Genomic DNA, 23,425 nt, shown 5'->3' with positions numbered 1-23,425 from the left:
AGAAGGGGTGACTGGGTCTTCTGGGACCCCTCGTTTTCAGGCTTAGGTAAAATCAGCCACTTTTAGATCTGTTCTGTTTATACCCTTCCCACCAGACTCAGGCAAGCAGAAAAACGCCCACTGCCTGTCTCCCCCAACTCTACAGGTGGAGGTGTTAGCCTAGCTTCCTTTTTGAGATATTTTCATTTTGTGAGACTCTTTGTAATAAAACAGCACATTTCTATACCCTCCTGAAAAAAAAAAGTCCAATATCTATTTTCAGGGGCTGGGCAATATCTTCCTTCTAAACTCCCTTAAAATAAAACATCAGGTTGCATACTTCTAATATACAATTGCACAGAATATACATTATCATTTCAAAAGGAAGGAAAGAGACATTAAGAGGAAATATTGGATGAATTCAAGACCAAAACCCAGTAGGTAGAACTCTAAATCCTGTGGCTCAATGTCTGATGTTAAGGGGCTTAGATGGCTCCATTCTTCTCTCTTTGGTGAATACAACACAGTTTTCTTCTTGGACTTTCTTTACTCCCTATCTATAGATCTCTTTAATAAATGTCTTATGGGCTTGGTATCCCATCATCTTAGGGTTTTTAATGCAGTTCAGGCTTTTCTTTTATAGCTGCATGCAGTGGCCTCTCTAGTCTTCCAAGCAAGTATTTCCTGTCACATTCCTGGTTTTAGAGGCCCTTAACCACTGAGAAATATTCCAAAACCCCTTTACTCATGTATTATTTATAATGTGGAAGTCATAGCCATATGGACAATGCAGTCAAGTCTGACTATTAACTAAGGATGAATATTGGCAACCTGGAATCACACCATAGCAGCCTCAATTTGTTGCTTTGTAGGAGCAGACAGTTCCCTAGGTGTTGCTTTTGGCTAGTTAGAAACTTAGCTGGGAAAGCCACTGCCTTTATTTTCTTTCCCATCAGGCCTCTTCTGTCTTTTATCACAAACCCCACCATCAAGATTTCCTTGCTCTTTTTTCTCCCCAAACTGTACATTTTTGCATTTTATTTTTCTTCACTTGCTCTTTTTTATTCTGGACCTGCATAAAATTGATCACTAATAACCCCACAATATATAGTCAATATTAGGCTGTCCTAAAATCTCTTCCACCAAAGAAATTAATCTTGAACTCTTTATTAACAGATTCTTAGGAAAATGGCAAAAAAAAGCAGTCACAAATCACATTCTTTTCCAAAATATCACAAGAATGGTCTCAGGTCCAGTGCTATTATTCGTCTCCCATGAAACCTCTTGAACTGGGCTCCCACTGTCCACATTGCTCTCAGCACCACTGTTATCCAAGTTCCTAAAAGGATTGTCTACTAAGCCCTACTTATAGCATTCAACTGCTTTTCTAAGTCTCAGAGTCTTTCACTTTTCTCAAAACAAAATGAAAATAAAAAATTCCCCAAACAAACCCAACAACAAAAACAAAAATAACAAAAAACCCAGCCCACTCCTGGAACCACATTCTATCTTAGTTACTTTTCTGTTGCTCTGATAAGATATTATGTTCAAGGAATTTCATGAAATAAGACAGTGTTTGTATTTGGGCCTTTCAGTTAGCCATCATCAGGCACTCTGGCAGTACTGGAACACTAACCAAGAGGTCACTGATTGAGAAACAACAACAAGGCAGAGAACTGACCAAGACATTTGAAACTTCAACCCTTCTGCCCCCAGTGACACACCTCTCCCAATTAGGTCAGATCTTCCAATTCTTCCCCAATAGTTCCACCAGCTGAGGATCAAATATGTGAATTCATGTCGGGGACCATTCTCATTTAAACTACCACATAGATAATAAAACACAGATAATATGATTGAGAAAGGAAGAATAATAGAGGGTGTGCTTTAAATAGGGAGAAAGATGGGAGCGTGATATAGAGGAGAAATGGGGAGGGAGAACTAACCCTAAGAATGTTTGAAATAAAAATCACATGTAAGCTTATTTTTATAAACTTTATATGTATAAATTTTACACATATCATATGAAAAAGTTTAATTGAAGTTATATTATATAGGGGATAATACATCTCTCACAAGCCATAGGTAAGAATATTTCCTTTGAAGATAGTCACGGCTATTGTCCACCAGAACTTGATAGCAAGACCACATTGTTGAAAACACCAGACACATTTGCAATAAGATGTGGAGAAATCCAGTTGGTATTTACCAGAAAGCTTCCTCCCTGATGGCTTGCTTTCATGGTACCGAAAGATGCTATGCAGGCTGCTGGGAAGAAAAGTTAAGAATAAAAATCTATTTTCCCACAATGCTTTATGCGAGAGGCTTGAGATGAGGTCACCAACACCTTGTGATGACCTGCGTGGCTAATCTTTTACAGAGTAGAAGGCAGAGGGCCATGGAGAACCAGCTCCATTCATCAAATTCTTCATAGGGGAAGCTTATTCTAACAGGAGGAAGGAGCTCTTTGACAAGACAATTTGCTGAAAGCCTGGTATCTTACATTGTCAGCACCTGAGTTTTTGAGTAGTCATACTTAAGCCCTATCTCTTATTTAAAGACATCAAAACACAAAAATCTAAATGTCCTCCAATCTTCAACACAATATTTCAAAGCTCACATGAACAAAAACAGTGTCAACTGCTTTGGAAGAGAATCTAAAGTTCTTCAAGGGGAAAGAAAATGACCCGAGCGCTAATCTAATTCAGACTTTTAAGAATATGGAAAGAACACCAATGAAGGCAGTTCTTTAAGCAAACACACTGAAATGTAACTTTCTTCTCATTTTTCTCTTAACCCCACCTCTCAAATTGTAACTATGAACATAATTATAAATTTTGAGATTGAAAATAGTCTAGGGCTTGTCTAAGACTAGAGAAATAGTAATTGGGTGCTAGTAGATAAATGGAGTAATCTAATGGTCTTAGTTCATGTTCTATTGCTGTGGAGAGACACCTTGACCATGGCAACCCTTATACAGGAAGACATTTTATTTGGGCTGACTTACAGTTTCAGAGGTTTACTATTGTCATGACAAGATGCATGGAGACGTGCTGGCAGGCATTGTGCTAGAGGAGGAGCCAAGAGTTCTACATCTGGATCTGCATGTAGCAGGAAGAGAGAGATAGTGGCCCTGGCTTGGGCATTTGAAGCCTCAAAGCCCAACCCAAGTGGCACTTTTCCTCCAACAAGGCCACACCTACTCCAACAAATCCACACCTAATAGTGTAACTTCTTGGTGACCAAGCATTCTAATCTATGAGCCTTTGGGGGAAGATTCCTATTCAAAGCCCCACACTAATATATAGTGAATGATTTCTTTTATCTAAATTATATCTTAGTATGTGACATCTCTGATACATAGGTACACAAAGTACAAAAGAAAGATTGGCAAAACATTTTTTAATGATAAAATGCATTAAGGACTTCATAGTATATCTGGAAAATTTTACCATTTTTGAAATATATATAAATAATCAGATTAAGGTTTGGTATGATTGCTCATCAATTTAAAGTTTGTACTGCCCTCCACAGGACTCAAGGTAATTCTCAGTATACAAGTTGGGTGATTCACAATAGCCTATAACTCCAGTTTCAGGGAGACTGCTACTTCACCTGGCCTCTGTAGATCTTACATTTATGTGCATAGAATATCCCCATATAGAAATAAGTAGAAAGAAAATCTAAAATGAGTATAGTCATTTAAAACATTTTATAAAATTATTTTTGTTTTGGAAAGAAAACAATGATTAGTGATAAATCAAAGTTTGTTAGAGAGTCAAGTGTGTCACTACAGAGCTTGGCTCCCTTTCCTTTATAAACGCCATAAAAAGCAGTGTTTTTATCTCATCAGCTAATGGTCTCAGGTTTGTGTACGAGTGACTGGATGGTCTTTCTTCCTTTACATAGACAAATAAATTTAAAAAAATTAAAATGAAGTTAAACAAACTTCCTCAAGATTTTCAAACCAGTAAACTAAAAAGTTAAGATTTGTCATCAGGGAGGCTGTTTCTCTCATGGTGTAATTTAACCATCAACCACACAGCTGCCTCTAGACAAGCAGTCTTCAACTTAGGGGTTGAGACCCGTTAGGGGCTGCATATCAGATATTTACATTATGATTCATCACAGTAGCAGAATTGCAATTATGAAGTAGCAACAAAAATAATCTTATGACTGGGTTCAGAGCAACTTGCGGAACTATATTCAAGGTTCTCAGCATTAGGAAGATTGGGAACCACTGCTATAGGTTCCTGCTATAAACCTCAGTGTTGATAAATCCATGATTTAATCATTGCTGCATCACCCACTTTTAAGTCAAATTATGTCAGGTGATGAATGTATAATGGGATAATGGTTCAAATTAAACTCAACATCTACTGAGATGGAAATCCACTCTGTCCATTGCTTCTGTTCATAGTGTCTCTAATGAGACAATATACATTTTTTAAAACATGACTGTGTTCCAGTTTTACCATATTATCATTAGTTTGTGTACTATATGCACAGATTATGCCTTCACTGTAAAGAACATTTAGAACTGTGACTAAATGAAAATTGACTATTGCAATCACCTGGAAAATTTGTCAGCCCAACGTATATTTAAAGTTATATTTCAAATTCAGTGTGTTTTCCTCTTTGTTTAATCTAAATGAATAATTTATGTAAAAGTGAAAGGACTAGAAAGTATTGATGACTACGTGTAAGCCGAGACTAGAAACATCAAATTTTAAAAAGCTACAAAAATCCTGAAATGTTGGGCCTGAAAAGTCTGCACTACACAGACAAAGAATATATATATATTTTCTTAGACATCCTTAATTTTATACCACTTCAAGTGATAAAATTTGAAAGCTAGATGGCATGTAGAGAGATGATGACTATAGAAGAAGCATAGATAAGTACCATGCATGATGATGGGTGGTAGATATCTGATTATATCCTTCCCCTGACTTAGGAGTTGACGTTTCAATCCTCAGGATATCAGAGTGTAATTATATTTAAAACTATGATCTTTAGAGAAATGAATAAGTTACAATTATGTTTGCAATTATTTTTGAAAAATAATAAAAGTAATTATAGAAAAACATTTTTTCTTTTTTATTTTGCTGCTTTTGCATAATTTATATATACATATATATATGAAAAATAATACAAAAGTAGGTGTTTGTAGAAAAGAACTTTAAAAGGCAATTGGGTGGGGGGAAGGGTGTATGGAGGGAGTGCGAAGGGAGTGGGAGGAGAGGAGAGAGTGGGAATTTGGATTGGTATTTTTTTGTTGTTGTTGTTTTTTGTTTTTCGAGACAGGGTTTCTCTGTGGTTTTGGAGCCTGTCCTGGAACTAGCTCTTGTAGACCAGGCTGGTCTCGAATAAAGTAATAAAATAAAATAATAATAATAAAAAGTTGGGAGACAAAAAAGGCTATTGTCTTTCACTTTGTAAGTTATTTTTATTGCTATATTATAAGAAGAATTTTTAACCTGTGATGATGTAGGACACTTAAAGAAATTCCACACTGGCTCAGAATTGAGAAAAATAGACAGTCATTTATTTAGGGGTAGACTCACAAATCAGAATTCTCTGCTGGAATGGAGAGCAAAAACTGAATCCTGCATCCAGTAAAGAGGCGATATACATGCTCTGCATTGGCATAAATAGTATAAGAGGCCACACACCAGTAGGTGGGTAATTTATATATGTGTGTGTGTGTAAAATGTATCAATTACCTGATGTCAAAAATCATGATCCCTTCCTTTTCTTGGTGATCCTTAGTGGACAGTTATTTTTCCAACTGTTAGCATTCAAATATTCAGGGTCTCTTAAATTTTGGAAGATGAGTATTTTCCTGCAAAGACAAGAACAGAACCCTGCCCCAACCCTTATGAGGTTTCCTAACCATCTGTATGGTTGTCACCATTGTGGATGAGCTGTCATTTCTCTTTTTCAAGAGGTTTCTCCTTTTCAAACTGAATCTTTTTTTTTTTTTTTGGTTTTTTGAGACAGGGTTTCTCTGTGGTTTTGGAGCCTGTCCTGGAATCTTTATTAATTTTGATGCTATCCATAGTTTTTCTTTTCCTGTGGAAACAAGAGCAAAACCCCTTTCCCAACGTAGCACATCTCCTGGCTTCTATTGTGAGGTCAACACATGCTTGAAATAAACCAGTTTATTTAATTCAGAAGACTTATTATCCAATGTTTCTCTGCTGCTGTTGTCCCTTTCTCATTAGCGTTAAGAAAATCAAGGTTAATAAAGTATTATGTAATTTATTTCTGGGGGGGCCTTTTTCTACCCCTTTCTGTTTGTTTAGCATATCCTTTCGAGTTTAATTTGATTTTTCTATAACTGCCTGACCTGTAGGATTGTGTGGTATATGTAATATGCTTAATATAATAATAATAAGCAAAAAAAAACCAAAAAACAAAAAAAAACCTGTTTTACTTTTTTAGAGACATATACTGGACCATTATCTGTCTTTATTTGGTCAGGTATACCCATGATGGCTATAACTTCTAATAAATGTGTGATTACCAAATCAGCCTTTTCTGAGATCAAAGCTGTTGCCCACTGAAAACCTGAATAAGTGTCAATGGTATGGTGTAAATATTTTAATTTTCCAAATTCTGCAAAGTGGAACTCATCTGTCTATCAAATTTCATTCCTTTGAGTACCCTTTGGTTTAGCCCAGCAGGTTGCAATGTTTGGTTATAGAAAGATCAAGTAGGGCATTTCTTTATAATCTTCTTAGCTTGTTGCCATTTAATAGAAAACTCTTTCTTTAAATCTTTGCTATGACTTAAATGATATGATGTTTTTATGAAATTCTGAGACCTGCAACATTCTTCCAATCAATAATTGGTCAATTTCTACATCACCTTGTGCTAGAGGACCTGGCAAACCCATATGGGATCAGATGTGTGTTATGCATATAGGACAAAGCCTATTCCTGATTATGTCTTGCACCTGGATAAATAATGAAGTCAATTCTGTATTATCTGGTATAAATTCAGTGGTTTCAATATGCAAGACAACATTTTCTGCATATTGTGAATCAGTAACTATATTAAGAGATTCCTTCACACCATGAGAATAGCATATAATTCTGCCTTCTAGACAGAATTATCAGGGCTTTCTTCCACCTTACTTAATCCTTCTGATTTGTAACCTGCCTTCCCTTATTTGTTTTCATCAGTATAAAAGGTACGGGCTTCAATTATTTGTGCATCATGTACAATTTGGAGAAGAATCCAAGAAGTTCTCTTTATAAGGTTAAGTCTATTGCTTTGGGGAGAATTGCAATTAATTTCTCCCCAAAAATTAGCCCAAGATCTTCTCTATGGTTCATTGTCTTCCCATAACTTTTTTATTTTATCAGTAGTGAAAGGCACTATAATCTCTGCTAAGTCTATACCTGCTAATTGACAAAGTCTCAATTTACCTTAATTCAGAGAATTTTTCCACATAATTTTTTAATTTTTTACTTGGTTTATGTGGTAAAAAGATCTATTCTAAGATAATATCATCCTTCTGCATTAAAATACCTGTAAAATAAATTCTGGAAGGCAATATGACTAGAATACAATTAAGATTTGGATTCACCCTATCCACATATGCTTCCTGTAATTTCTCCTCAACAATTGTCAATTTCTTTTCTGCTTCAGCTGTTAATTCTTTGGGACTATTCAAGTATTTATCACCATCTAAGGTTTTGTTTAAATGAATTATTTGATCAGGTGTTATCCCAACAGCTGATTGTAGACTTGAAATGTCTCCTAATAATCTTTGAAAGTCATTAAGACTGCTAAACCAGCCTGTCCTAATTTGTGCCTTTTGTGTCCTAATTTTCTGCAAACCTATTTTACAACCTAGGTAATTGACAGAATCTTCTCTGTGTAATCTTTCAGGAGCAATTTGTAATCCCCATTTTGGCAAAACCTTTCTTTTTTCCCATTTTATTTTATTTTATTTATTAAAGATTTCTGTCTCCTCCCCGCCACCGCCTCCCATTTCCCTCCCCCTCCCCCAATCAACTCCCCCTCTCTCATCAGCCCAAAGAGCAGTCAGGGTTCCCTGCCCTGTGGGGAGTCCAAGGACCTCCCACCTCCATCCAGGTCTAGTAAGGTGAACATCCAAACAACCTAGGCTCCCACAAAGCCAGTACGTGCAGTAGGATCAAAACCCAGTGCCATTTCTTTACTTCAAACATTCCTTCTAAAGTATCCATGTTTGAAACAGATAGCAAAATGCTATCCATGTGATGGTAAATTATAGACTTAGGAAATTGTTTACACATTATTTCCAATGGCTGATTTACAAAGTATTGGCACAGGAGGGCTATTGAGCACTCCTTATGGGAGGATAGTCTATTGGTATCTCCTAGTAGGCTGAGAATTATTATAGGTAGGCACTCTGAATGCAAATTTTTCTTTATCCTTTTCATGTAAAGGTATAGTAAAGAAATAATATTTTAAATAAATAGCTATAAAAGGCCATCTTTTGCCCTGTCTCGAAAAACCAAAAAAAAAAAAAAAAATGCCATCTTTTGGTAATAGAGAAGGCAGATGAATTCCTGATTGTAGAGGGCCCAACGGCTGAATTACGTTATTGGTAGCTCTTAGATCTATCACCATTCTCCATTTACCAGATTTTTTTTTAACAAATATAGGAGAATTCCAAGGGCTGGTTGATTTTCAATATGGTGAGCATCTAGTTGCTCTTGTACCAGCTGTTCTAAAGCCTACAACTTATCTTCAGCTAAGGCCACTGCTTAACCCATATTGGTTTCTCAATTAACCATTTTAAAGGTAGGGCTGTTGGTACTTCTAAAGGTTTGCTAGTGGCTTTATGCTCTTTTACGGCCTGAATGGCTAGTGACCTTTGTGTATAGTACCTTATAATATCCTTCCCAGAATCATGAGTTCCTGGGAGTGCAGGAATGTTAATCTGGGTATTTCATTGCTGCAGCAGGTCACGATCCCATAAATTTCCTGCAATATCAACCATATATGACTTTAGCTTCCTTCTCTGACTTTCTTTCCCTGCTCATCAACTCTAATAATTTCCTCAATTGTTTCAAATTTTTTACTATTGTCCCTTGTAAAGCCTTAATCTCCTGGACTGTATATATTTTTGTGATTTCAATGAGGCACCTAGCCTCTGGTCCTCATTCTGCATATGTGATTTCAAGGTCTGAAGTTTCTCCTTTAAGGATAATATCTTCTCCTTGGACATTACTTGAATGGTGTGCAGATTGCTATTGTGGAGAGATATCTGCTAACTTATTATAACTTTTTAACAAATTTTAATTGTTATTTTCAATAGTATGAATTCTTTCATATAATTTCTTACTACCCCTAGATAGGGATTCAATTTTTTCTGTAAAATTAATTTTGTCCTTTTTAATAGTATTAATTTTTTTCAGGCAACTTTTGATTTTCAATGTTATTAATTCTGTCAACTAGCTATTCATTATTAGTCTGTAAAGGCATTATTACTAAAAGTGCCATATTCTCTCTTACTGATAGAATATGGAGAAGAAAACTGAGTCCCAATACCCAATAAATTGAAGCATCACCATAATCATATAAACTTTATATAATACAATTCATAATATTACCAAAAAAGTTACTAAAAGTTTCAATATTAATGTAATCTGCCATATTGATTTATTAATTGCATGTTATATGATCTGGTAAATGGTGTTAGGTGTAAAAATCTTTATTGTCTGTTGAGGCAGAGTTGCAGTTGCCACAGGAATGGTCTTGATCTGCTTTAATTCCAAGTTGCTTTAGTTTCCCACCTTGGTACTGGTTAAATATTGAGAAGTATGCTTTGCTTGACAAATTAAAAGCAATTAAATCAATTCCACACACAGAGCAAGAAACCCAGAACTCATGGCAGAGAGCAGAAACCTGAAGCTGTACAAGCCAAAACATGGCAAGAAACTGTACCAGGGACCTGTGCCAGGGAACTGTGCCAGGTAACATGGCAGTTGTGCATGAGCTTGGAAAATTTCCGAGTAGGCACACGCAGTAAGCTCCGCTATGGTGGGGGTTCTACAAAACAATTGTTTAGGTAAAAGTAAGCCAAGCAGGCAGGGTTGGGAGACTGTCTGGGCTATGAACTGGCTAGGCCTGTAGATCATCCACCCAGTAGGTGTGGAGTCAGAATCCATGTGGGTGTTAGATGATGATGAAGGATGCTTAAAAGAAATCCCACATTAGCTCAGAATTGTGAAAAATAGACAGTTATTTATTTAGGGGTAGACTCACAAAGCAAATTCTCTGTTGGAATGGAAAACAGAAACCAAATCCCACAGCCAGTAAAGAGACCAGACACATCCTCTACATCAGCATAAATAGTATAAGAAGCCATGCCCCAGTGGGCAGGTTACCACTGGCTGTAAGACTTCCTACAGCAAACCTGGTCTTTGTTGGAGGAGAGAGGCACTTGTTGGTTCCCAGCCACTTAGCTCTGAAATAATGATACAGAAACTGTATTAATTAAATCACTGCTTGTCCCATTAGCTCTAGTTTCTTATTAGATAACTCTTACATTTTAATTTAGCCTATTTATATTAATCTGTGTATGGACACAAGGCTCTGGCTTACCGAGAAAAGCTCTGGTGTCTATCTCCGGTGTGGCTACATGGCTTCTTCTCCTTTACTCTACCTTTTTTTTTCTCCCAGCATTCAGCTTAGTTTTCCCCACCTATCTCTCTTCACCTATAGCTATATACTATAGGCCCAAAGCAGTTCCTTTATTTATCAATGGTAATCATACAAAACAGAGAGAAATCCCATATCACCTCCCATTTTCTGTTTAAATAAAAAAGAAAGGTTTGAACTTCAACATAGTAAAATTACATATAACAGAACAGGTATCACGCAAGAATTACAGTTACAATATTTATATCTATTTTATCTTTTATTATAAGTAAGGAAAATTATAATTATAACTATAAATTCTTCAACTCCATCAAAGATTCCAGAAGGATATAATATTACCTAAGTAAAAGGAAGTGCATTTAAGAAACTTTCAAAACTCTAAAATTGACAGAGACATCTCACTGCCTAGACAGTCACTCAAAGTTCTGTACCATTGGGGCATCCATCTTCAGCCCACAGGCACACAGTATCCAGCTGACTTTCCCATGAAGGAGGAAATTTCAAAGGCAGTTCCACCTATATTGGCAGCTTGTCCACCACATTTTTCTGTGTCCTACAGAATGTTTGGCAGACTCTTTTGTGTATCAGGAACCCCAAAGGATCATCTCACCTTTAGATCAGTTCAACAGTTATTTCTCTGTGGATCATGCATGTCCAGTTTATCAAGCAGTTCAGATAAGAGCAGTTTCTTGCCCAAATACCTAACCAACTCTATAAGGAGCCTCTTTGATGCCCATCTTCCTCTTGAAGTAATTGGTGCTGCCAGGAACAGATGTGTCTCATTATCATGAAAAGTCCTAAATTCTTAAAACATTTAAAGCCATGTTCTGTAGGTCTTTGAAAGGTTTGAAGAATACCTGCTAATTGAAATACTTCTCTATACATCTAGAAAATCTAAGTAACATGACTACAAGCTTGACTATTATAGATGATTATCTATTAACCTGTATTTATTGATTATACATTACATTTTTAAATGATCTACACAAACACAATACTTTAATCAAGAGCAAAAAAATATATATAACAAAATTGACCTTAAATTTGTATCAATAAACAAGATCCATACCAATGCAAATCTCTATAACATATCCCTCTTTAAATATAAATAAACATTTATAAACAATATTTTGGAATGTTGACATGGTTTCTCCAACCTGCTTCCTGCTGTTCATTGGGTGAAATATTTTCTTTTGGGGGGTGTTCATGGTGACCTCTCAGGAGGTTGTTGTTTATCAAACCATATTATCTTAGAATGAATCCACAGGTTCTCATCCTCTGTGGAAACAAAGGAAGAACCTCTTTTCCAAAGCAACATATCCTTAGGCTCAAATTCGGAAGTCAAGATACCATTATAATATACATGTTGGTTTAGCCTAACAGCTCACATAATGAAATGTCTCTCTGTACTTAGCTCCTTCACAGTCAAAAAATTCAAAGAAAATAGAATAATATACATAATCCAGACTCTCTGTGCATAGTCCTTCTTTACACAGCTTATTTTTCTTTATTCCTTTTAATTTATGACTGCCTGTACGCTGTCTCTTTAAAGACTTTTTTAAAAAAAATGATTTACTTCTTTTCCAATTCTCATTACTCTTTTTCTTCTCCTCCCATACCTATGTACATTTATCTAACACATTTAGATCCATTTAGAGGTCTTTTATGTCTAAATCTGTTCTGTGTATTTATAATTATTTATTGTTCAGGAGTGCTTCTTAAAATTCTAAGCACTTCTTAAAATGTAAGCTGCAGCATTACTAGGTCAAATACAGTACTATCTGCTTGTCCTACCCAGTCCAGCATAGCAGAGCTGCTTTTACCTCTGAGAGCCATGCACACTGCCCCACTTTTAAGCACACAGCCTGTCAATGTTGCCATCAAGTAAGCTGTAGCATGCTGCTTATAAACCCCATCCAAATTCTCCATGTCTCAAAAAAGCAGAGGTCATGCTAGCAGTATGGCCCAGAAAGCCAGCATTTCAAAACTATGTGGGTTTTCTTCTACCACTCAGTCAGGAAAACCTCTCTTAAAGGAGCCGTGCCTCTGCTTGCTTCTAGCAAGCAGAGCCCATCCAAGAAAATGCCACTAGCAAACAATGCTTAACTCCATTCTTTTGTGTCTAGAATTCCTGTGCAAGCCCTCCCAGGTTTTAAGTGGATTTTAGTTGGCCATGTGGGCACCAATTTGTTGGAAGAGAAAGTGCTTGTTGGTTCCTGGCCACTTAGCCCCAAAATAATCACAAAGATACTGTATTAATTAAATCACTGTTTGACCCATTAGCTCTACCTTCTTATTGGCTAACTCTTACATATTAATTTAGCCCATTTCTATTACGCTGTATATGGCCATGAGGCTGTGGCTTACCAAGAAAGGCTTCAGCATCTGTCTCCAGTGGACACTACATGGCTTCTCCTTGACTCCACCTCCTTTCTCCCAGCATTCATCTTAGTTTTCCCTGCATAGCTCTCTTCCCCTATAGCTCTGCTAATAGGCCCAAAGCAGTTCCTTTATTTATCAATGGTAATCACAGCACACAGAGGGAAATTCCACGTGAGGTCTTCTTTCTTTTTCTTTAGTTTTGTTTATTTCTGTTTTTTTTACCCTTTTCTTGTTGAAGTTTTTTTTTTCTCATTGTTGTTATATAGCTTATGTAAGCCTCCAATTCCACATCCTCCTGTCTCCATCTCCCAAGTACTAGGATTACTGGCTTGATTTTTTACACCCCCAATTTTCAAGAGGACTTTCATCACAGGCTATGTTACCTGAAGATACTTTAATTTACAGGCCAATTTTCCCTTTGTTGCCTTTTAAAAGCAGTAGGTTTTTTTTTTTTTAACTGAATAATGAACATTGTTGTTATTGAGCTGTACTGGAGACTAGAAGACCTTTTCTTTAGCAATAACTATCAGGGAAGGACAGGGAATTTGTGTTTTCACAGTTACGATACTAAGCTGTGGCCCATTGTCCATTTCAGTTTTGCTGACATATTCTTGCATGACTGTATATAGTTTCTCTCCACAGTGTACCCATTGTATGCCAGCCATGTGCACTGCTCTGGCATCTCTTTTGAGTTGTGCTTGTTTTCGTCATATCTGCTCTGTCTTCCTCCCAGTTTATAATCTCATTTAATTCAGCTGCACATTTGAGCACTTTCTTCTGCAGGTTAAATCAAATGTTGAATACGAAGTTTTTATTCCTGTTACTACATATTTACAGTCTAGGATTTTGATGTGGTTTCTTAGTTATCTGTTCTTTACCAATATTTCCAGTTTGATAAAACATTGTTGCTGTAACCTGCATTTAATTCCTTCATGATTTCCTTTAGTCTCTTAAGCACATTGAAAACTACTCTGAAATCTTTGTAAATACATATTTGATCTCCTGTCATAGTGGATTCTATTATGTGCCTTTTCTGTGTGTGTGTGCTTCTGTTTCTCTTTATATGTTATAGTCATAGTTAGAAATGGAGAATAACAACTGTGGGTACCAACATTACTCCTTAAAGATGCCACTGATTCAAGAGACACAGCTTTCTGAAGGAAATAAGGGGAACATAGGAGTCAGCCATAATATGCTAACTAGAAACAAACCACCCAAAGGAAGTTCTTTACTTCTAACCATTAACACCTGCCAGAATAGGACTCAGCCATTGATAAGTTTAATGGAGGCCTGAGTCTCATAGCTTACCCTGAAGCAATACCTGGTTGCAGGAAGGACCATAAACTAAGATCACCTGAGCACCACTTTAGAATGGACCATCCAAAGAAAATGTCTAACATTCCAACCACTGTAGATAGGATCACCTGCCAGCACACACACTCACCAAGGCACCCCTAGACAAATGTCAGCCAATCAATCAATGGCCCTGAACCTCAGAAACCCCTCACCCCCACCTTTACTACACTAAGAACCCAACTCTAAATGAGCTCGGGGTCTCTATTTATTACAATATGTTGGATATGCAGAGAGACTGAGCTTGCAAACTTGCATAAAATAAAGGCTCTTTGCTTTCACATATTGGAGTCAATCTCACTGTTGGCTTTTGGGTGACTTCACAGATTTGGGTATAACAGGGAACAGGGCCTTGGTGAAAAACAGAAGCTTCTTACAAAGGTTGCAATGGAGGATACTGGAGTGAAAAGGGAACATTAGGGTTGGACGAGTGAGGCCAGGAGCAGGAAGGATCAGAGACAAGGAAGTATGCAGCTGTGTTTGAAACAGTTGATATGATATAGAGACAAGTTGTAAGAACTAGGGCCAGGGTGGGTGGGTCAATGGTCTCTCCTCTTAGGTGTCTGGAATATGCACAACTGGGCCATGAAAGTCCCTAGGCGTCATTGTCAGTATTATTTTTCTTCTAATGTGTCCAATGCCTGCAGAGATATTTTTGGGAAATATTCTTCCCCCAATGTGAAGGCTCTTATGTTGTTCTTCAGATAGCTCACTTCTATGTGTGCAAACTCTCTGCTAACAGTTCCTCTATCAGACTTCTTGTCTTTTTTTCCCCTGCCACATTCATTTGTTAAGCTCCACTAATCACTGGATGCTTACTCTATTAGGTTTAGTAGCTCTTTGGCCTTTAATTGCTCTAATGGCAAATCAAATTAATCTCAGACTCCTTTGCCTAGACTGGGTTTGGGTGGGCCCTGTGGCACAGACTTTTCAGTGGCAGCTTTGTTTTGTGTGGTTATGTGGGGGTCAGGGTCAGAAGTCTCTGGTCTCCCTAGGTGAACTCCTTGGCTGGAAGTTATTGCTTTATAAATAACCAGATGAGGCTGATGAAAACCTTGGTGTTGCCAGTGCTCTGTTCTTGGCAGAGATTACATAAATGTTTGGAGTTAAGTGGAAGAAAGAATTCAAGTTATTTTGGCTAAATCAGAGAACATAGCCTCTCCTGGAAATAGCTGCTGGACAAGATGAACATCTGATGTCTCAATCCTCCTGTGAAGGTGTCCTCACTGTGACTTTTATCTGAAGGAAATGAGCCAGAAGCTAATGACTGAACCAATTTGGAATGATTATTTAAACTAAATTGTGTCGTCAAAGAGTGATATAATTAGATTGTCAGAGATGACTACCTTACAAATTTTTGTATATTTTCTTTTTATATTGTTATTTATTTGTTGTATGCTTTCAGGGTTATTTTAACCATAGTTGGATTTCTTATACCCTTCATATGTTTTGTGCTGAAACTGGTATGTCAGAGTTCTCACATTGACATTCTAGAACTCTCTATCCTTTAAAAAATTTTTTCTTTAATTTATTTCCTTTAAAGTAACTTTCCTAAAGAATATCATTTAATTTGACTTCACTTACACTGGATTTGCTAAACATTATTGATTTGTCCTAGACTTATAGACTATTAGATTGGTCCATTTAACATTTTTAATTTCCTGATTATTTAATTACCTGATGATCTTTATTTATTTGTCTTGTGTATATTTTAGCTCTGCTTAGTAGCATATTATGACTGATTTAGTAGTCTAGTTGATGCACATCGTCACTGAAGAATTTATAGATTTTAAATGCGTATGTTTGCTTTATCTGGATTCTTTCTTTTCTGTAGACAAGAATGAGGGGCTGGAGAGATGGATCAACAGTTGATAGAACATACTGCTCTTATATTCAGTTTCTATCACCCACATCAGGCAGTTCACAGCTTTCTGTAGCTCCAGTTACAGGGATTCTGACACCCCTCTGGTTTCCATAGACATGCCCGTGCATGTGCACACATATACGTGCACATGCATATGCACACATCTGCAAACAAAAATAAAATAATTCTTAAGAATTGAAAACAATGAAAAGTGTTATCTTTAATGAATTATACTCATGACAGGATGACTTTCTGTCAAATAAGTGGAAGAACTGGCAGTATTGTCTGAAAAACAAAAACTACCAAACTTATTAAGGAGAATGTAGCTTGAATTAACTTGTGTATATTTTCCCTAGTTTTTACATGTGTTTATTATAATAAACAATAAAATTGCACTCTGATACATTATACTTAGAGGTCACACACTTTGGTGATATTCACTTGAATTTCTTTTTTCCCCTCCCCTTTTTCTTCTTCCTTCCTCTATCCGAAAAACTCCCTTATCTACTTCCTATGTCTTTTAAGATACAAAGTCCACACATGACTTAAAACCTGTGCCATTGTCTATGAGTCTGACATTTTATTCAATATGGTGATTGCTAGTTTCATCTGTTTTAGTCCTGCTAATGACATAATTTTCTTTTTTATAAGTAGATAAAACTCCACTCTGTATATAATAACAGTTCTTAATTTATCTGTTAATGGATAATTAGCTTATCTGTAATATAGCTGTTGTACATTGCATCACAGTAAACATAGGTATACAGGTATCTCTGTTGTGTACTAACTGAATTCTTTGTTTAGCTCTATCTTACAGGATTGTAAGCCACATGCTGAGTAGGATAAAGTCAAAAACTGGCAAATGATCTACTTCTGTGCTCACATATGCTATTCTTAATTCTATCTATTGTAAGACAAAGGCTTGTATTTCTTGCTGCCTGCTATCTGGGGGCCATTGTCTTACTTACTGTGCTACTTTTTACCTAGAAAAGCTTTGAAGATGGTCTGAATAATCTAAAGTAGCAAGGAGAAGAGAGTCTACCAGCAAGAAGGCTTGCAATAGTATGTAAAGTAACCATAGAGTGGGAGCCATTGTTGCCAGAGTCTCCTATGGAGAAGCAAATCACAGAGCACACCCAAGAACCAAAGGTAGGGAGGGATTAACTAAGGGTGTGACTCAGTCTTTAAGATTTAGGAGTCAGTCTTAAATCCTTTCCAGTGGGGAAGGCTTCACCTGTCACAGTCCATCACCAGATCTGTGACTCTCCCAGAGGAGGGAGCTGTCTAAGAAAATAATAAAATTTCTCCAGACATTCTTCCTTTTTTCCTTTTAAATATTAATCTATTTTAGTTCTTTTCATAATACTGTGGGATCTCTCTCTCTCTCTCTGGCTCCTTAAAGGATTCTTGGATTTATAGCTTTCTGATGAAATTTTGTCTTTTTTCCCCCATGCCCTTATAAATTACAGAAACTTTCTGAAAAATCTTACTTTCTAAGAGTTACTCTTTAATCCATGAAGAGAAATTCTAAGTGTTTGCTCTGCTTTTTTTTTTTTCATACGACTGAGCCATGTAGCTGTGTCATCCTTTTGTAATTGTAGAACAAGTAATCATATCATGTCACCTTTCAAAAACTATTGGTTTCTCCCTCTGACCACAGAATGACACCTTTAAACCCCTTCACATTATTTGGAGTCCACTTCTCCATGATCCACTCTGATTCTTCCCCGACTTTTGAGATTTTTTTTCTATTATCAATACACCATACTGTTTATGTTCCCAAATGTGTGGGATTATTCCTTATTTTGCTGTCTAATAAAGATCCTATTACTCACAGAGACAGAATTGAAAAGAAGTAATATGGTATATTTAAATAAAAAAAATAGTGATCTGAATATGTGTATAACTTGATCTAAGGTTAAAAAGTGAGATTTTATTACTGCCACATGCACAACTGCTCTATTCTGCTCCCCAGTTGTATCTTCCCATATTTACCCTTGAGCTAGTTTTGACATTTGTTAATACTATTCCTTCTTCTTTGTAAATATGATTTTATCACTTAGGCATGAATTTTTAAACAATGGATGTTTGATTTTGCCTGATTTTGAAATTCATATTAATAAAATCATACCATAAGTATCCTTCTGTGGCTTGCTTATTTTGTTCAAAATTACACATCTATGATCTATCTTTGTTGATGCCCATGGTGGTACCACCAATCTTTTCATTGCTTTGTAACATTGCATTCTACAGTGTGCTGCAATTTATCTAATCTGCTGCTGATAGAAATTTAAATTGTTTCTAACTTTTGAATGTGACAAAATTGCTGTTTTGATCATTTTCATGCAGGTCTCCCAGTTCACAAATGTGCAACATATACATGTAGGAGTAAAATGTCTTGAATTAAAGATACACAAGCACAAGAGCTCTTTATAAAAATGGGTTTGCTGGTAACAGAATTGCTATTGTTTCAACATTTGTTCCCCCTCAAGCTCGTGTTGACATTTGCTGTAGTAGTGTTAAGAAATGGACATTTTGACAGGTCATTAGACTCCGCTGTCATGAATGGATGAACGCTATCTTTATGAGGGTGGGTTGCTCATTGAAGGTAATGGTTCTCATGTAAGGATGAGGTTGAGGCTGATCCGCTTTCTTTTTTCCTCTATCACTCTGCTTTTTTCCCCCTTTTCTGCCATGGAAAGGTAGAACAAGAAGACCTTTTCCAGATACTTTCATTTGACCTCCAGCTTCACAGTCTTCAGAATTATGTATCAATATATTCTGATTCATGATAAATTACTCAGTGTCAGATGTTTTGTTACAACAGCACAAAACAGTTTGACAGGTTTAATGCTCCATATTATTATGCCTTTTAAAATATCAGAGTGTAGCTTCAATTGACCTGGGTTAGGGTTATGGAGATAGCTGAGAGATTATGGCTGTGAGATTATCTGTGAGAGCATTGGCCAAGAAATAGGCATGCAATTCTAAATAGACTAGGGTGATATCCTTTCAATTGACTTGAGCCTCGAAGAAAATAGTAATGGGATGAGGCAAACTGCTCTGTTTTGAACTGGCCTTTAGATAGCCTTGAACTGCCTTTAGAAATTGGAATATATTTTCAAATACCCTGTTGGGTATCCAGGATACATACTACACACACACACACACACACACACATATACATACACATATATGGGGGGTATATGTTTTATGCAGTAGCTATTGAAATCTTTTTCTCACTTTTAATTAGATATATTTCAAGATTTTTTTTTCCTGGTTAATTTACGTGTTAATTTTACACTTTTTGGCTAAGCAGGTTGCTTAGATTCACAATGTTCTTGGCATATTTTGATGCAGATACTTTCTATTTTTGTTGTAATTATTCGTACCAATTACTGTGGAGGGTAAGAGTCATGTGCAGTCAAAGTTAGACTAGTGTAGAAAAAGAAAAATCTACTGAGGCAGAGCAAGCACCAGAATCAAACTCAGACACAAAACTGAGATGGTGATAATTAGACTGGGAATTTAAAGGCAATTTGTATACCAAGGACTCTAATAGAAAAAGTGGTGGAGGTGCAAGAGTATGCAGATGAGGTAAGCATAAAGGCAATAGTTTGAAGAATGAACTAAGTTAAAATGAATTAACTCCAGGGAAGTTAATAAAAATAAAAACTAAGATAAATGAAGAGTTATTTGGTGAACTTGCCAGAAGATTGTTCACTGAAATATGAAAATATAGATGGTAATGTCAATTTTCATTGTCAAAATGTTAGGCATACATTACTGAGTAAGAAATCAGCTGACATGTGTGTGAATCTAACAGTTGAGCATGAGAAATGACCAAGCAACAAGTCCAGTAGTAGGGGAGATGGTATCACTCTTTTCCAGTAGCTGATAAATTTAGCAGAGAGAAAATTTAACAGTTGACTCAAACAGCATTTCAATACAGTGATCTAATTGGTATTTAAAAAGTATTCAAACACGGCAAGATATATACTTGTTCCATTTTTAAGGAATTATTCATCAAATTTACAAAATAGACAAAACTGTGAACTATAAAATACATTCCAACAAATTCTAAAAAGTATGGAAATCACAGAATATGTTTTTGATTTCCAGTTGAGTGAAACTAGAAATCAATAGCATGATAGACAACAATAACAAAGAAATAATAAAAATCTCCAAAGATAGTATAAAATATTTACTTCTAGATAACAGGAATAGAGGAAGATGTGTCATGAGACTATATTTCTCTGAAGATTCATAGGCAGATAGTATGTGCTGGAGTAGGCAGAATCTCTTTCCTCAATGATGGGGTCACTGATAAGTTGTCAATGGTCCAGTGAGTGATTTCCCACTCACATTTATGTAAACAAACACAATTAAACTCAGTGGTTAAAAAAGATATTAATGAAGGAATACTCTGCTGAGAAGAAAGATTTTGGGAGCCAGATATTGGGAGCCAAAAGTCAATATATACAAGAATGAAATGGTCAAATAATAAGGAAAAAAATTAAATTTCTCAAGAAAAAGTTAAAATTTTCAGGAAGAAAGGAAAATATAATTTATTATGGTTTTTGGAGAAGTAAGGCTTAAAAAGAAAAATATGGTGTGATAGGAATATATTCAAAATAAAAGAAACTAAAATCAATAACCTAAGTTTTTACCTCAAACAATGATAGTAACTTAAGGTAAAATAGGAATGAAAGAAGAATTAATGGATTGTAGAAATCAGTGAAATTAAAACAGGAAATCAATTCATCAATTCCATAACTAAACACAAATATTTAAAAAGAATAAATGAATTTGACAAATTTAGGTTAATTTTTTTTTGGGGTGGGGGAAGGGGTGGTTCTGAGGCAGGGTTTCCCAGTTGCTATAGAGCCAGCCCTGAAAAATCCCTTTGTAGAACTAGTCTGACCTCAGACTCACAGAGATCTGCCTGCCTCTGCCTCCCAAGTGCTGGGATTAAAGTTATGTGCCACCATTGCCTGACTTAGGAGAAAAAGCACAAAATTTTGAAATTAAAAATGAAAGTGAGTTTAACATTGTTCATCGTATGGATATTAAAAGGGTAACAAAAATATTATGAGAAACTCTATTTTCATGAACAAGATAGCATGAACTAAAATGATCAATATTTTGCATAAAGAAATGTCTAAAATTGGTATATGTAAAAATAAAAAGATAGAATAAGTGTATATCTTTTAAAATATTTAAATGAAAATAGCTTTCTAAAGAAGAAATATGTCAAAATCACTTCATTCCTGAGCTCCACTAAACATCTGAAGGAGGAATAATGTAATTTATTTACAATTTCTTTTAAAATTTAAAAGTAGAGGAGATATTTTTCCTTCATTCACCAGGCCAGCATAATTGCAATATTAAAAGTGATATAAAAGTTGCCAAGACAGGAAAACTAAAAATGAGTATTACTAATGAGCAATAACCTAAGACTCTCTGAAAAATACTGTCCAGTCAAATCTATTATGTTTGAAAAAGAATTAGAAGTCATGATCATTAGGATTTACTCCAGCTGTGCAAGGCTAGATCAGCATCAATAATTTAACCAGTATGTTAACTACTGCAAGAAGTACATGGAAGAGTGCTGTCTTGTCATTCCAACTTGTCCACAGAAAGCATTAACTAACCCCAAACTCATCCAAAATATAAACTTCCATAAGACAAGAATTGGGAAAGAAGTTCCTGAATATGATGAAAAATTATTTCCAGACAAACATAGCTTGTAGTGTTCTTATGATAATAAAGTAGATGCTTTCTGACTAAGGCAAAGTGCTAGGAAAGATGGATACCTCTTCATTTTTACTCACCAGTGCCCTGAAAGTCTTGCTAGAGCAGAAGAACAGGAAATAGGTTGAGAAGGAAATGTTTGAAATGACATGATTGTCTCTGGAAAGTTCAGAACAATAGAAAGTAAAAGTACATTCATCAGGAGCTTCTTTGCATGTCAATAATGAAATAGTAGAATTTGAAATTAAAAGATGTGGTGCTTACTCTAATAAGCATGTTCTTAGAAATGAAACTTACAAATTATGGTCAGAGTCTGTATGTGACAAATTATAGAACTTATAAAAGAATTCAAGTATGTGATAACTAGACTATATTTTATATCCATTGATAAGAAGAATCAATACATCAAAACTGTGAACAGCTCAACCTCTCCCAATAGTTGAACTATATATACAACACAATGCCAACAAAATTCCTAAGAGGTATTTTAGAGACGCCCAAAACTTATTTTACAGATTTTATGGTCAGACCAAGATCTGGAACAACTGAAAAACACAGAAAAAAAAACCATGAAAGTTCCACACTTCCTATCTTTCAATATTATTTTAAAGCTAAAGAAAGAACGAAGAAAGGATGAATGAATGAAATAGAATTCAGGATCCCGAGACAGTACTTTTTCCATATATAAAACCAAGCAAAGGTGATTGAACAATCAGTTTTTAAATAAGTGGTGTTGATATGAAAGCAAATATAGGAACACAAAGTGAAATCTTTCACAAATTAATTGAAAATATATCATAGATGTAGATACAAACTTGCAATGCCTCTAAAGGAGCATATATAAGGCCAAGATGTCTCTGGGTCTGTGATTTTGATGACAAAGCAAAAGGGCATTCTAATACAGAAAGACGTAAAAATTTGTGTGTAATGCATGTTGGAAATATCTGGTCTCTGAGTCACAGTGCTGCAAACAAATAAATAATTAAAAGACAAGAAATATATGAGAAATAACTGCTTTTAACTCTTAGATGAGTCATTTAAGACTCAAGGGAAACTCTTAAAACTAAACAGCAAAAACCAATACTAAGCCAACTAAAAAGAGAGCAACGTTGGAACAGAAAGCACAGACACCAATGCCTGTGTAAAGCTCCCCACATTGTATCATTAGGGGATTGCAAATGCAATACTACTGAGATCACACCACAAGGCTGTTAAAACAGCCTGTGTATGAATTGCCAGCAGCACCAGGACTTTCCGGTACAGACGTTACATAACCGCGGCTCAGTCATTATTGGAGGCGCTCCAGCATCCTGAAGACACTTTAGGGAAAAAATCCTGGCAGGTCATTTAAAAATCAAACAGCATAGTTTTTATGAACTGCCAATCAAACTATAAAGCATTTGATCAAATATATTAGAAATTTAGATG

The 23,425-nt window shown here is 35.8% G+C and overlaps 1 pseudogene; it reads left to right on the top strand.

Annotated features, from left to right (window-relative positions):
* Nucleotides 1–23,425, top strand: part of LOC101997752 — a 49,025-nt pseudogene that overhangs the window by 1,643 nt on the left and 23,957 nt on the right.

The sequence above is a fragment of the Microtus ochrogaster genome, linkage group LG1, assembly GCF_000317375.1.
Source record: "Microtus ochrogaster isolate Prairie Vole_2 linkage group LG1, MicOch1.0, whole genome shotgun sequence".
In the NCBI taxonomy this organism is placed as follows: domain Eukaryota; kingdom Metazoa; phylum Chordata; class Mammalia; order Rodentia; family Cricetidae; genus Microtus; species Microtus ochrogaster.
Note: the sequence above shows the minus strand (reverse complement) of the source record. Positions and strands in the feature narration are given on the sequence as shown.